A 16772-nucleotide genomic window follows, 5' to 3' on the forward strand; every position below is an offset into this window, starting at 1 on the left:
GTTTAATGTTCTGAATCTTCCAGAAGGGGAGAAAGCACAGAATCAGTTATGTCGTCATTTGGTACAGGGTAAACCACCACACTTTGAACAGTGGACCACTCTAAAAAAAGGAAAAAGCACCAATCCAAATATCACCAAACAAATTTGGTTCCAAAGTCAAGCGTGCACTTTCCAAATGCTCCCTGTCCCAAGAGCATAACCCAAAGGGTAAAAAGTCAATTTCTGTCCTGGATGGAAAAGCACTGCTATGCAAGTTGGTCTCTTCTAATTAACAGAGACTATTCAACTTTTCAATTGTCCTCATATGTAAACGCTGAGTCGTGATGTATAGTTGCAATATTCATTTAATAATCCATTCAGTGAAAAAATATCAGCCAACGCGTTTCGTTCTGAAACCAGAACTTCTTCAGGGCGCAATAGTCATGTCGAGGCGTGACGGGTTTCCAAATTCGTTGTTTGTCACATTAAAAATAGAAGCTACGACTTATATGTCTTTTTAGCCTTTTTAGACAGTTCCAGGAAACGGAAAGACTTCGTTTTCCGACACGTTTTGTTATTTAATTGTGCCTTGATCAAAAAGAAACCGTCCTGTGTAGTTGTTAGCTTTCGTCTTCTTGTTTTTTCATGTTTTTTCAGAAATGTTAAATATCCTTATGGTAGTTACCTGGTAAGTTGATCACAATAGGTCAACCCTTCGGCGTCTTTACTATCTCGACACGCCGTCGAGATGGAGACGACGGCGTGTCGAGATAGTAAAGACGCCGAAGGGTTGACCTATTGTGATCAACTTACCAGGTAACTACCATAAGGATATTTAACATTTCTGAAAAAACATGAAAAAACAAGGAGACGAAAGCTAACAACTACACAGGACGGTTTCTTTTTGATCAAGGCACAAATAAATAACAAAACGTGTCGGAAAACGAAGTCTTTCCGTTTCCTGGAACTGTCTAAAAAGGCTAAAAAGACATATAAGTCGTAGCTTCTAATTTTAATGTGACAAACAACGAATTTGGAAACCCGTCACGCCTCGACATGACTATTGCGCCCTGAAGAAGTTCTGGTTTCAGAACGAAACGCGTTGGCTGATATTTTTTCACTGAATGGATTATTAAATGAATATTGCAACTATACATCACGACTCAGCGTTTACATATGAGGACAATTGAAAAGTTGAATAGTCTCTGTTAATTAGAAGAGACCAACTTGCATAGCAGTGCTTTTCCATCCAGGACAGAAAAAGTCATTTGGTACAGGATTTGCACCTCACCCGACAGAGGCTGAACAAGGCTGCCACAGCGATGTCATTGTCAGCTGTGATTTTCTGGTTATTCAGTGATGGAGATTTCATGGCAGGTTTTTGCAATGGAAGATTTTGACTCTGCCTATCAAAAGCTTGTGCCAGTGTTAAAATGAAAGCAACAAGGATGGTGCTTTTACCACTTTTACACAGGTAAGAATGCAGTTAAAGGTGCCCTTTGATTCAGCAAAATTATATCATCCGCTACAGCCAACGAGTGCTGCTTATGAAGCCTCTGCAAGCTGTGCAATCAATGACAACACTGCAAAATATGGCTGATTCCAAACTCCAAATGAAGAGCAACCTAATCAAAGCAAAGATCATCAAGCAGTAAGAACTGAACTGAGTTAGAATGTTATGGTTACACCATCAGCACCACCCGTGACATCAAGACTTACTCAAAGTTCACAAGATTCTGATTCACGGTTGTAAGAGTGTGGTACATTTGCTGTCAGTTATTTATCTACAGGAGAACAAAGTAATAGGCTCCAAGTAACAGTTCAGAACCCCCCAGCAAAATAGATGGGTTCAGTTTAGGCGTGTGATGGAGATTTGTACAAGGCTCACTGGATGTATTGGCATTAACACTGATCTTGTTTCTGATTTGGCTAACAATGCTAGTGTTCTTAATATGGATGGAGAATAGTGTTCTGAAAATTGAGGATCCTGATCTAGTAAGAAGGAAGCTGAGCAAGAAGGAAGGATTACACATACTCTCATTAGAGGTGTGTCGATTGAGTCTCAGGGTTACCTGATGCCAACCATCTGCAAGATGGAACGACTTGGAATATCAAGTCATGGGTCCAGTCTTACGGGAGTCGCCATTTTTTCCAATTTATGCAGAATAATGGTCATGTCTGCCATTGACGCAGATGTCTTCTGATCTTATCATTCCAAGGACTAATTGTCAAGTCATTCTGACATTGACATAGATATAACACCTGATGCGATATCAGTCTGGAACAAGTGTCTAGTTATCACAATGTCATGGTCAAATAAGACCAAACACAGACATATTGTCAAAACAGTGTAGTCGGAATTGACATCCATTTACCTTAAATGATCATCAGGATACGTCTGGGACCTATACCTTGATATATACAATTTATGTCAGAAAATCCTGAACTTATGTCTTAAATTCCTCACATTATGTCAGGAATTGCAATCCTTGACAAGAGGTAGTATAAAAGGGCTGCCACTTGACCACTTGTCAGGAGAGATGCTTTTCCCACATTATTGCACAAGATACTGCAGAAGACAGTCATGACAGCTGCCAGCCCACCAAGAAGATGATACATCGCACCTGATGCAGATAACAAGCTGAGTCCTGAAGAAAGGACGATTCTGCATTGTGTGCTTTCCTTTCGCAGGGCACACTGCCTTCACGCCTCTTTGATAACCATACCTTTGGCTTTCAATAAGGAACGTAGTGTGTTGCTTCTCCCTAAGAAAGTCTAGATTGCAAGTTCTACGTTCCATGCTCTCCTAGCGTAGCATATAGAAATAGGTTTTATGGCTTTCATTTCTAAATGACGTTTTGACTATGTTAAAAATGTTTTAGTTAAATGTGTCTATTCTCCTTAGTGTAATTTGTGTGTCTGTGTGATATTGTGAAGCACAAAAGAGGTTTGTTTCCTGTACCACAGTGCTCCATATACCATCTTAAGGATTGGTAATAACCCAAAAGTAATTCCACTTCAACGATGAGTTGGATCAGCTTCTGTGGGGCTACAACAACCGGCCTTTTGCATTCGGTGTTGGTGCATTGAAACAAGTTTACCCGTGTCACCACTGGGTGAGAAAGCAAACTTTGTAGAACTGTGTCAGAGTCATAGCTTATGCAACACAGCAGAGACTGTTCAAGTAACATGCATCCTCAGTTTGAACCTAGATTATATCTCATCTCCAGGGCCATTCAACTATTAACAGGAATAAGAAAATAATAAAGAACTTGCTTTTATTTCAATAGTACAAGACTTCAATGTGCACTGCTAATCCTCATATTACAATCAACAACTGCAAACATATTTATTGCTATAATCAATACAGTGATTGGCTCTTACATATATCTAAGGCAACGGGGATGGTATTCCTGTATTATCAGTGTGTTCACTCCACTGTACCAATATGTAATACTGAACCTGGATTAGTTGCAAAATTCCTGTATTTTAAATATCCAGCAAAGTACATGTTTGGCCCTGACACTTACTTCTTTAACCACAATTAAGCACACCTTACTTGTGCATTTCATTCTAGACAAGATGGTTAATTCACCTACATTTTTAGATGAATATCCTGACCTGGGTTTGTGGTCTGGAATAAAACAACACAGTTACAACCAGAATGGGAAATGATGGTTGGCGAATTCTTGTGCCTGATACGTTGTTTCCTGCAAGTGAATTTTCTAACAATATGAACTTTCTTAATGATACTATTCAGTATACCGAGGAACTCACTTAAATCTTGGCAGAAAGTGAACCTTGTCTCAACGGCGATAGAGTTCCCGCCCAACCAACATTATGGCCCGACTGCCCCGATTTAAAATTGTGCAGACCATTTTTATGCCAATGGTGGAGACTACTCTGTCTTCGACATGGTCGAACTGCTCCGATGGGCTGAAGAAGTAATGGCAATCGCAGGTTTGGCTATAGATCCACCCGACGATTTAGACTAGCGGGCATACAGCATTTTTCAAGGTCCCTTACCGCCAGGCAAAACCTGGTGGTAAGGGCCATTGAAAAGTGCACAACTTCCAAGGTGAGGGGGGCATTTATTTTTACATTTTCAAAAAGAACATCCACTTTAGGATTTTCTTCTTGAAAATAAAACAAAAATGTACGTTTGATAGACAGCTCTGTCATGTTATCAGAGCCACTTGTCAAACTAAAAATGCATTTGCAGGAACCGCAGTGTCGGCAATCTTGTTAATGCTAGAAATATTTCTTAATCTGGTGGGCGGTACCTCTCTCAGGGTAACAGAGTAATTTAGTTCTGTACCAGGGCCTTCACCAGCGGCAGCTGTTGAGAGGAAGGTACTGTAAAGTTAGGACCCGTGCAGTCCTAGAAACTGTACTGCACTCTCGCTCAAGGGCAGTTGAAATTGTTAGGTGCAATGGTCCCGAGGGACCCTCTTAAGGCATACTAGAATCTGTGGAGATCCAACTGTCAGCCCTGTGGCACCCGCTCCGAAGGTCATTTACGTACAGGGATCTTACCCAGTAAAACCCGGTCCCGGGGGATTGTAATTAATTTACATGCGAATAATTTTCAAATGCTCTTATGATTAGCGCAGTGGGACTTATTTATGAGAGGCGTGCGCTGCCGGAGCGTCACTTTTTTTGATGCTCCAGTGGAGCAAGCCTCTCAATCATATCTATATGGCCACCCAAAGCCACTCTGTGTGGCTTTGCATGGCCTAATAGATATGGAGTAAGAAAAAGCAGCACACGTTGCCGTGTTACCTTACGCTGCGCCAGGAAGGCACTCCATGGATGTTGCAATGAGCTTTCCCATGCAACACCCATGGATTTTGACACTGCACCAGGGTTACCTAATCAACTAAATCTGGGGCAGCACCAAAACCTTACGCCTCCCCAGAGCAGGCGGAACGAGGAGAAATATTTTTATTTATCCTTGATTTTTCCTCTTTCCATGTGTGCTGCATTCTGCCTCTCAGGATTGTTTTTGTGCAGGAAGGTACCTCCCACCATAAGGACCCAGGCAATGCCTGAGTTAGGTGGACAGTGGGGTGCCTGCCTGGGAGATGCACACCTGTTAGTAAATATTGGTGGACAAGAAGTGGAGGGGGAAGAAATGTTAGGCAAAGTTTTTCTGGCAAACACCTATTCATACATTTATAATAAACAGTCTGTACTTTGTCTTTCTCCTGACTACTAAATAGTGGCATTTTGTAACTTTTATCCTACGCCATTCTTGCTTGGGTCCAGGAAAGCGTTACAGGAGAATCCTTTGTCCAATAGTTCCTAACACACAGTTGACAAAAAACAAAATATCTGATTGCTTTCTTTCTACAATTGTTAATTGCATAATTCGTCAGTCCTTACTGTGATTAGACATCGGCATGTTTAAGTTTTGTTCCTGTTTTAAATTCCAAGTCATCGCCGATAATGAAAATAAGACCAACAAGAAAGAGAGCGTTAAACACGCCAAGTAGTGGATCCCAACCTGCGAGGACTTTAAATATATGCACTTCACAGACAATATTTATGTGTCATTATCTGTGTCTTTAACGTGCTTCTAGGCCTAAGGACTCTTTTCAAACAAGCCACAATGCGTGTTCTTTCTGTAAGGTAAATATCTGAAGTTATGCAAGAACGCAAGCACATGACTGCTGGGCCGGAGGGCATCCCTTAGCGCCGGGAGCTGCGGTTTGTCTTTGTTCTCTCTGCTGTCACTCAAGCTGAGCAGATCGCGCCACGCCAGGTACCGGTGCAAGCCCCACCCCAGCATCCTGCCCCTGTCTCAGCTGGGCTCCTGCGATCTACCGCCTTATGTGCAGAGAAAGATGGCGTCACAGCTCGAGGTGATCGCTCGGCGCTACCTTTGAACGCCGTGCCAGGAGGCCCTGGAGCTCCAGGGAAGGAGGAGGGATTTACGTAGGGTGACCAGAATTTTAAAGCCAAAAACCGGGACATTTCACAAAAAATAGAAGAAGGTCTACCATTTTACTTCAAGCGATGAAAGCGCCCCTCAGCAGAGAATTACAGAACATGCAGTAAGAACATACATAAAATGCAACTTTTAAACCCAGTAGCGTGCCTGTTAATTAAATTGCTTTCTTGAAACAACTGCTAACTATCCCTGCTTTGTAAAACATAAAAAAACATCTCCCACCATTTTCAGTCGACCCTCTTTAAAAACCGGGACATGAGCTACATTTCTTGAAATTTGCTGGGACAGCAGGTGAAAAACGGGGACCGTCCTGGCAAAACGGGGACGCCTGGTCACCCTAGATTTACGGGCCACTCAGGGCTTTAAGTGGGCCGGGACCTGCCGGTGATGAGCAACGTCAGTTCGAAAAAGCAAGTGGAGACGGGTCCCTAGCGGGCTTTCCATTTTTGCCCTCACCCTCGGTGACAATAAATCTGAACTCTGCAGCAGTACCACCCTTCACTGCCTTTGAAGTAACTTCAAAGAGACTCGTAATAGTTCTTTCACAGTCTCATCATTTCAGACCGGAATATTAGATACAACGAAGCCGTAGCAACTAACAACCATTGACAAAGCCAATAGTCTTGGCTTGTTGTAGGTGTAATGTTACTTGTATTATATATCTGAATATAATGAAAAAAGCAGCAAAATACCAGTCCGACGGAACACTATGCTAAATGCAGATTTTTAGCTTACCTGTTTTTAAGCCACGCCCTTAATTACATTGTCACGCCCCTTTGAGAGACTCCTCCAATTTGTTCAACTACTTAAAGCCCTGGGGCCACTGTAAACAGGTAGGAAGTCTCCAGGGAAGAGATTGTACTCGTCCTCTTCCTTTATTTGAGGGAAGGGGAGGGAGCTATGGGCCTGAATCCGTGGGCGCTAGTTTTATCTTGGTGCTATGTAGCACAGTGCTCTGCCCTATGGAAATTGCATCAGGCATATGATTGGACATTTTAAATTGAAATACATGTCACCTTGTATTTGAGAGATTCAGCTGTTCCTATTTCTGAACTGGGTGCATCGCCCCATTTAAAAATTAAAATTGCACAATGCAATGTCACAAGTGAATTTTCACATAAGACCCAGTAAAAGAAATTGCACAACATCATGCCCCAAGCACTTGCATGCTATGTTCCTGAGACATGAGTGTGCCTTTTCTTCCTGTGTGACGCGTGGATTGCTCCCTACCAGGCTGCCCCATATGTATTGAGGCTGCGTGCTTCAACAAGGAAATGCTCGCCCAACTTGAACAAACACATGCAACTCACTGAGCAAATTAGGCACATTCCAAGGGACACAGCAAGAAGGTAGTGGTGATTTCTCAAAACTGACTGCAAAATCAGGGCCACCGTGCGAATATGGGCCAGCCCATTCTAATACAACAGACTTCCTGATGGTAATGTGTGCCACCTGGTCTTGCATCGTCTGGTGCAATACGTGCCCGTGTCTGGGTGACCGGGTGTAGTATGGCCAGGGCCACTGGAATTATGCAGCAGGAGACGGCCAAATTATGTAGCAGGGTTGAGTAAATTATGTGGCATGAAAAGGCAAATCATGCAGCATCCTGCAGCACATTTTGTAATAGTATTACTTCACTATTCCATCATTCTTAAACTTGGAAACGCTGTCTGGGCATTAGTTGCACCCTATTAGTATTAGTTTAACACCAAAATATAGCAATAAGCAACAGAAACCTGGCCAGTCAAGTTTTGAAGAGGGCCTTCCACCGTGCTGGAACTTGTGTCACTGCATTCTTAGTAGCGTTTGAACCGTTTGAGATCAAAATTTAACTTTTTCTGTTAAAACCTGCAGATTATGCGTCAGAAGGTGGATTATGTGGTAAATGCGAAAAATCTATACTTATGGAAAAATCGCCACTAAATCGCATAATTCCAGTGACCCTGAGTATGACACGCTGCTGGCAACCTGCTCAGTTTAAAACAAAGTGCAAAGGAATGTCTCAAAAACCTTTGATTATTAAAAAGTAAAGCATTTCAAACAGAGCCTCTGCACAGGGCAGAACGATGTTAGGTAATAAAGGAGCCGGGTTCCACATTCTACCCCCTGGTCGATGGCTCTTTGGTGCCTGCTTAAAAGTGTGGAGAGGAGAAAAACCGTTAGCCAATTATACATTTCCATTCCAGTTGCCCATGTTACGAAAGGAACACAGACTCCGGATCCAAAGTTTAGTGGATTTATTACAAAGCCCAGAAAAGTTGAACATACAAAAACTTCAAGAAGAGAGTGTAAAAATACATGGGCACTAATACAAAGCCAAATCTACGAGCAAAATTTAAACGGTGCAACATACACAGGATGACCAGTTCCAGTATCATTGTACAAAAGATCACTGAAACCAGCATCAATAGTTCTCTTCATTGGGGGTTTGTGGGTAAAAAGCATTAGTCTGTCCCTACACTACCACTATCGTGACATCCCTACTTAGCATTCCCCAGGCAAGTTCAGGAAAAGGTGTCAGCATGTGATGGCTTTCTAAGAAGTGCACTCATGTTGAATGGGTCAAGTAGCATAAAGCTACAGAGCTCGTTCTAAGATACTCTCTCCTCTCCAATCCCTTCAATAGTCCCCCGGACTCTGTCCCTAACCCAACAAAAAAATCGTAGGACATACCCATCGTCACATTACACAATCATCCCATCCAGCTGGACACCTCCTGGTAGGTAACTTTCCATGTAGTAGCGGTGCTCATAGGCTCTTGCACGATGAACTTGATTCCCAGGCCTTCTCCAGTGAGCATGAACACCGTCCCACGTTATCAGTATCACTTGTTCAAATGTATCCTCTCTTCCCTAAGCCTAGCTCCTAAAACAAAAGCGTTATTCTAACTAACAAAGATGAATTTCTCCACCTGCAACAGAAATGTGAGAACTAGCAAATGCTGTATACACATGAATTTTACGAGCAACTCATCTAGAGAGCCAGGGAGACATGCACATGAGGCCTACAAAATTCACCTAACATAACAAACAACACGAAATTGCATTGAACATTCATATGAATGATCATTGTTACTTTGCACATTTAAATCAATGCATTACAAAGCAAATTAATGATCTTGCGTTAGTCACATGTAAAACTCAGCACATTAAGACTTTCATCAAATAGCACATGATTACAATGTTGATCTCTCCATGTTGTATGAAAATCTCTATCACTTCACTTTAAAGGTTACTACATCACATGAACTAATAACCAATGTTAACAAGACAAAAGGATTATGGGTAGGTGTGAACTGCTCTGTCAGTAACGACACCGGCAGGCAAGTAAAACCAGTTATGCGTAAGCTCACTAGAAGGGTTTATTGCCTTGCTTGGCCTAGTCAGCAGACGGATAGGTTGCTTTCTCCATTTCAAACTCTAAGTAGCTGACTCATAACTCTAGCAGAGGCTGTTGATTGGCTTAGGGAAGCAGGTGACCTTTCTTCATGCCCTACCTTTTCCTCAGCCCAAGGAGTCTAGCTGGTGGATGCAGTGAAGGGCAGCTTCCTGTGATAACTTCCATGCTTGTGGCCCTGCTTGGGCCAAATACCCAGAACTGTTGAGGTTTCCTTCTACACTTCAATTCAATTGCCCTGACTTGTGCATCTCTTAATTGGGTTCTTTTAATGGTGGTCTTTATCCTGAATTATGCCCCTGTAAATTGTTGTGCTGGAAATAATACTCCTCTAAACAGTGCTGTTAAAGATATGCTTCTGCAGAAATTTCGCTGAAAGCTACTGTGCCTTCAGACAATGACTTTATCAACCAATACGGCTACTCTTCCTACCTCTGAATCCCCTATGCCTCTCCTTCACTGTTCACTTCTAGTTTATGTACCACTCCCAATTTGACAAGTTTGTCCACAACACTGGTCGCATCTATGCCAGTTCTGAGAGCAGGAATCAGAGCTTGTTGTGAAGAGCAGTGCTTTACTAGTTTGCACCAACACCAAACCTGAGTGGAAAATGGCATTAGCCACGCAGGCTAAGCCACGTGTGCTGTTACCACACGAGCGGAACACCGATTGCCTTAACAATGCATATGCCTTAACCACGCATATGCCTGAACAACACATGTGAATGCTAAAGGCAGTCAGCGGGAGTTGTTTTCAGGGGGGGATGGGGTAGTTTTCAGGGAGGTAGTTTTACGGCTCTGGGTGGGGGACAGAAGCAGTTTTCAGGGCTGAGGGGCATTTTAGGACTTAGGGCGGGGGCAGGGGTCAGGGTAGTTTTTTGGTCTGGGACCGTTTTAGGGCTATGGGCAGAGGGCTTGGGTCGGGTAGTTTTTCAGCTTGGGAGCTGCTTTAGGGCTCAGGGCGGGGGCAGGGGTCAGGGCAGTTTTCTGGGCTGAGGCGGGGGGATTGCAGGGCCGGGGAGGCTGTTTTTAGGGCTCAGGACAGGGGGCTGGGGTGGGATCTTTACCATGTATGCCTTTACTAATCATGCCTTTACAACTAAATTTGTTGTAAAGGCATGCATGGTAAAGACGTGGTTGTAGTTGAGGCCGTGAGGTTTAGGCATGCATTGCCTATCATACAACTATCCTGAAGGGCCCACATAGATTTCTCAGGTATCAGGTAAATCAGTTGTAACTTTAAGGGTAATATGTACAGTGCTCTTGAGTGAACCTCAAAGATTCTTTGGGAAAATCATGTGTAACTTCATGAAAGCCATATATCTGAAGTGAAAGAAAGTTTGTTATTAATTGGGGTAGATACGATTCCATGTCAAGGAATAATGCCGAAACCTGCCAGGGTAAAACACGGTTTCAGTAATTTCAGCTTGGGCTGAACCTCCTTGTTGCAATGGCACAAAGCAGACAGACTTAGCATAGGAAAATGTGTCAAATATTTAGCAGTAACAAAACAGTTAAAAATTCAAAACACAACACAATAAAAATCCCACATCTATTTTCAAAAATAGTGAAAAATCTAGGGCCAGATGTAGGTAGGGAAAATTTACCGATTCTTATTTACCGAATTTTACCGATTCGGTAAATAAGAATCGGTAAATAAGAAGGGGGGAGATGTAGGAACATCCAGATGTTCCTTTTACCGAATCGGTAAAAATCGGTATTTACCGATTCGGTAAATACCGACCGGTAATGCCCATTCATTCCTATGGTCTTTGAAGCCCATAGGAATGAATGGGCATTACCGGTCGGTATTTACCGAATCGGTAAATACCGATTTTGACAAGGGTGCAGGGGGTGTCACTTTGACACCCTCTAGCACCCCCAAAAAAGGTTCGGGGGCCATGTGGCAGGCATACCTGCCCTAAGGGCAGGTCTGCCTGTCATATGGCACAGGTGTGCATGCACACATGTGCATGCACACCTGAATCGGTATTTTACCATCAAATTGAATTTGATGGTAAAATACCGAATTTGTAGGGCTTGTGGGACTCAGAAGAGTCCCACCTACATCTCAATTTTACCGATTCTTTAAAAATACCGGTCGGTAAATTTACCGACCGGTATATTTACCGATTCAGTAAAATTACCGAATTGGCCTGTTTCCTTCCCCCTACATGTCAAAAGCCAAATACCGGTTGGTAACGGCCGAATTCGGCCGTTACCGACCGGTATTTGGATACCTACATCTGGCCCCTAGTGAGCAAAATGGCACCAAATTGACAAAAAAGCAATAACGCAAAATATGATTTTGCAAATATTTAAGGTGAAATGCACCATGAAAAGGAGTAGTACCAATCAGACTGTACTATTCACAGTTGATCAGCACTTAGGTGCAATTTCAGGCTGACAGCGATGGGAGTGCAGGTCAGATCCGCCAAGCGGGTCGCCCAATCAAAGGTTTTACCTTCACGGAAATCAAAGTCAAAATCCTCCAGGAGGGCAAAGCTTCCGACTTTTGGTGCTGCACTACTATCAAAGCGGGGTAGCAGTTGGACGAGGTCCCATTGAAGGCATTGATTTTGGCAAGAAATGCTCAGATTGATAGGAAATCAAATTTCGTGTCCACCAAAGTCATGGTTAGGATTACGGTAGATGTACAGAGCAGCATTCTTCCATAGGCAATCAAAGGCTCTGTCTTTGTTGTGAGACCGGCAGGGCCGGCGCTAGGCATGGGCAGTTGGGCCTTGCACTCAGCCTACCAGCATGGGGCCCCGCACCCGTGGCCGCGTGTCCTGTTGTTTCCCTAGAAATCAATTTGTACGAAAGGTGTCTCCCTGCAATTCAGGTTCAGGGGACTCCTCCCCCCCTCCCTGGGCCTCTCAGGGATGGTGTCTGGAGGCCTTGGGGAGGGAGACGCTTCCTCTTGTCCCTATTGCAAGGAGACCCATTCAGAGACACTGCGGGATGCCCACTGTCCAGCATATTACCGCCCCCATAGTTTTAACTTTTAAACCACAAGCAATTCTCACACCTATCGGGCTGAGGGTGTGAGAATTGCTTTTGGGTTGAAAGTTAAAACTGTGGGGCGCTAAAATGCTGGACAATGGGCCTCCTGCAGTGTCTCTGAATGGCCTCCTTTCAAGGGGTCACTAATTTAAATCAGAGGGGCCTCGCACATTCAATTTTGGCCCAGGGCCTCGGAAATCCTAGAACCGGCCCTGGAGACCGGTTTGTCGTTGTGCCTAAAACAAAATAAACAAAAAAGAGCTGGCAAATGTATGTCTGATTTTGAATATTACTAGAAGCAAGAAGAGATCACAGGCCCTCAAAAACTCAATTTTAGGAGACACATTATATGGACATTATGTTTGCGGTCACAGGGTAATATTTGTGAAGTCAAGAAGATAATAAGTATCTATTTCCGTCAGCACCTGTGAGGGAAAGAAAAAAAACACGGATGATGTTGGCATTATTTAGATCAGAGACATAACATTACATATTTTGGAGTAGGATTCAATTAAAACAAATTACCAGTTACATTCACAAGGACAGACAAGTTGCAATATAGACTCAGGTGTTGCTGAAATATTGACTGATGGTTGAATGCTCTGGCCACCTTATATAACTTGCCATTGTTCCTTTTCAGGTTGACAGACACTGCCCTCATCACCATTACAGACCTATGTGCCTGTGAATGGGTCTGTGAACTAGCCTCCTTTCACTTGATCCTCGCTGCCATCCCTACGGGTGTTCTCTGAGTAGGGAGAGAGGAGGCAGGGAGTTGGGATCTAGGAACTTGTTACCTCAGCAGAAGTATGCAGTTTGGGATAATAATAGATTATTGGGTAAATTCCCCCATATGGATCTTATAGATAGATGAATAAATCAAGTGTAAACACTTAAATCACACTTATGCCACTCCCTGGGTGGAACCCATAAATTATGCATTGTAGGCTCCAGAGAGCTGCCCCCGCTTGGATATGCTCCTCCTCTTACTTTGTTTCCAAAATTCCCATTAACACCCAAACTCATACCCTTACACTTTCCCATCTACCTCCTCACCTTTCCATCCAACAGCTCCCTTGCAGTCCCTCTTCATAGGGCCGACCCTCTATCCTGGCTGATGAGGAGTGAAACTAGAATGCTTGTTTCCAGGGCAGAGAGGACCTGGCCTGGAGTTTGGGCTGGACTGTTCCTACTGGGCACAGGGTCAAGGCTGATTTGCATATCGCTGGGTACAAACTGGAATGGCATGGGGAGCATAAAAACGATGGATTTAGGCCCAGTTCTCTGTACAAGGGTGAAGGTATGACGTTGTTCTGCATTCTGTCCATCAATTGTTCTTTTAACATTTGTGACCCTCTATGTATGCCTGATAATGCCCCTCTTTTCACCTACATTGTTCTAGCCTACTTTGCCACCATCCTCTACTTCAGTCACCCTGACACATTTCCTCCAGCTGTAGCCCACCCTTCCTCTCCTAGGCAACTATTTCCAAGCAATAACTCCTGCAGGTTTTCCATGTTACCTCTACCACACCACCCTCTATCACTACCAATCTACACCATTAACCTCCCTACACAACTCCCTGCTGATCACCATCTCTTCCTCAATTTCCTCAGGCACAGTAGCTGGCTAACGCCAACCCAGCCAACAAACCATTACAGCCACTCCCTCTCCAGACTCTTTGTCACACACAAAGCCTGCTATGCTTTTGGAATGCCTAAACCTGTCCTATTGCTTTTCCCCACAGCATGTCTTGAATTGGCCCAGACACAGCCCTCCACCCCTACTAGCCTTTCAAAACCTTTCATCCTCCCTGCAATGCCATCTATCCCACCTTCACCATCCAACTGGTTATCCCTCCTGGATCCGGTCCATAACTTTCTGATACTACGGTTGCATACTACTCTTTCATTCCAACCCCAAACTTCTCTCCCCTAATCATTGTCTCCTCAACAATTACTATTAGTGAGCACACCAAACCACCACCCCAGGCGGGTGGAGAAACTAGAAAATGGAAAGCTATTAACACTTCCTTCCTAGACACATTGGCATTTACGCTGCCTACAACCTGCAAAGATGTAGATCTTATGGAGGAGAGGGTCTCACATTGGCTCTAAGGCCACTGATACTCATGTGCCCCTAGTGAAATTCTCTCGCACACGCAGCATGGACGCCCACAAGTGGTTCACCTCAGATCTAAAGAACCTAAAACTCGAGGTGCGCCAGAAAGAAAGTGGAGAGCAAAATATAAGCTACAAGATAAGGAGAAATTTATTTCTGCTCGCAGAAATTATCAAAAGATTATCTTAAAAAGCAAAACAGACTACTTTTCAGCAAAAATTGTAAACTTCCAGAACAAATCCAAAGGCATTTTTAATATAGTAAATGACTTATATAATAGTGACAGAACAGCCCCTCTCCAGGCCCCCACGCAGGAGCTGTGTAATACACTACACAACTTTTTCATAGACAAAATTGCTATTATAAAAAAGAGTATTCAAAACCCGCCCTGCTGGGACCCCATAGATGATATCTATCATAACCCACTTACTTTAGATGCTTTTCCCCTTATCAATGTTAAAACTTTTTCAGAACTTCTCTCCCGGGTCAAATCTGGCTCACCCAATGACAAATGCCCACCTCACATTTTGAAGGAGGTTTGCTCAGTCATCCCACAAGGCATCCTTCCATTTTTAAACGAATCACTTTCACAAGGCATAGTTCCCGGCAACTTTAAGAATGCCACAGTGATCCCACTAGTGAAAAAACCTGGAGCAGATCCCCTGGACCCGGCCAATTATAGGCCCATCTCCCTTCTCCCTTTCCTGTCCAAACTCCAAGAGGCTCATGTATCTAGATGTCTGTCCAACTTCATTGAAAACACCGAGTACTTGGAGCTGAATCAGGTGGGTTTTCGGCCTTCGCACTCAACAGAAACTGTGATTCTGGCAGTTCAGGATACTTTAAGATCCAATGCGGACAAGGGCATCCATCAGGCCCTGGTGCTCCTTGATTTGTCGGCCGCATTCGACACGGTTGACTATACCACACTGATCAACCGTGTTGAGCAGGCCGGCCTCAGGGGTTCCGCCCTGAATTGGATAACCTCTTTTATCACGAACCGCACTCAATCAGTGAGATTGGGGACATTTACAGCCCCAGGACTCCATCTACCTGCTGGGTGCCTCAAGGTTTCTCACTCTCACCTTTACTCTCACCTTTACTATTTAATCTATACCTCCGCCCGCTACTACATTCCTTAAAAAACTACAAAATCACTATTTTCAACTATGCTGACGACCTCCAGCTAATCATTCCCCTAAACACCACGGACTCGGTCGCCGAATTTCAAGCAACCATGTCACATATACAGAGATGGATGAACCACAACCATCTCAAATTAAACCCGGGCAAGACAGAACTGGTCTTGCCCGGGAAAAGTGAACTGAGCTGGGGTCAACATTTTTGGCCATCTGACATGGGATCTCCTCCCACTAAGACCCTCTCGGTTAAAAGCTTGGGGATCACCCTCAGCGCAGATCTATCACTAAAAGGACAGGTAGGAGCTGTTGTATCTTCCAGCTTCTTCCAACTCAGGAAAACCAGAAAAATAGCTCACCTATTAACACACTCAGCACTCATCCAAGTAGTTATAGCCCTTGTACTCTCCCGCTTGGACTTCTCGAATGGCCTCTATTTGGGCCTTCCGGTAGGTCTGCAAAAACGTCTCCAGATTGTCCAGAACCAGGCGGCCAGACTCATCTGGAAACAACCCAAGTGGCAATCTATAAGAGCTGGGTTGGAAAAACTCCACTGGTTGCCAGTTGCCCAAAGGATCGCCTTTAAAGCGGGATGCATCACTTTCAAGGCACTGCATGACAACGGCCCTAAATTAATCAGAAATCTGGTCACCAACTATAAACCACCGCGCAACCTACGCTCCGCTCATCTCGGCTTAGCAACCGTTCCCCTATACAGGAAGAAACGTCAAGTAGGAAGCTGCTTTTATTATCTGGCGTCCACTTTCTGGAATTCCCTCCCGCCATCCATTAGACACTGTAATGACCTTTTTACGTTTAGGAAGTCCTTGAAAACGTTGCTATTTAAGCAAGCCTACGCTTAGAGTTTGTGCTCCGTGTCCCTTACAAATAGCGCCATGGAACCTATGGGTGTACGTGCGCTTTAAAAATGGTTATTAACATAACATAACATAACAATGTAATGTCTATGTATAAGAACATATACATTATCCTTTCACTGACCACAAACATGAACCTTTTATTGAAATCTGGCTCAGAGACACTAAATCCGCTATAAGCTATGAAGAAATCCCAACCGATTGAACAAAAGGACTGGTGCTTGCCATCGACCACAGGTCAGCACACTCAGTCCTATCCGTTCTGGCGGTTTCTGCCTCTAAATGTGAATCCATTTCTTAT

Source organism: Lissotriton helveticus, chromosome 4_1 (assembly GCF_964261635.1).
Source record: "Lissotriton helveticus chromosome 4_1, aLisHel1.1, whole genome shotgun sequence".
Lineage (NCBI taxonomy): Eukaryota > Metazoa > Chordata > Amphibia > Caudata > Salamandridae > Lissotriton > Lissotriton helveticus.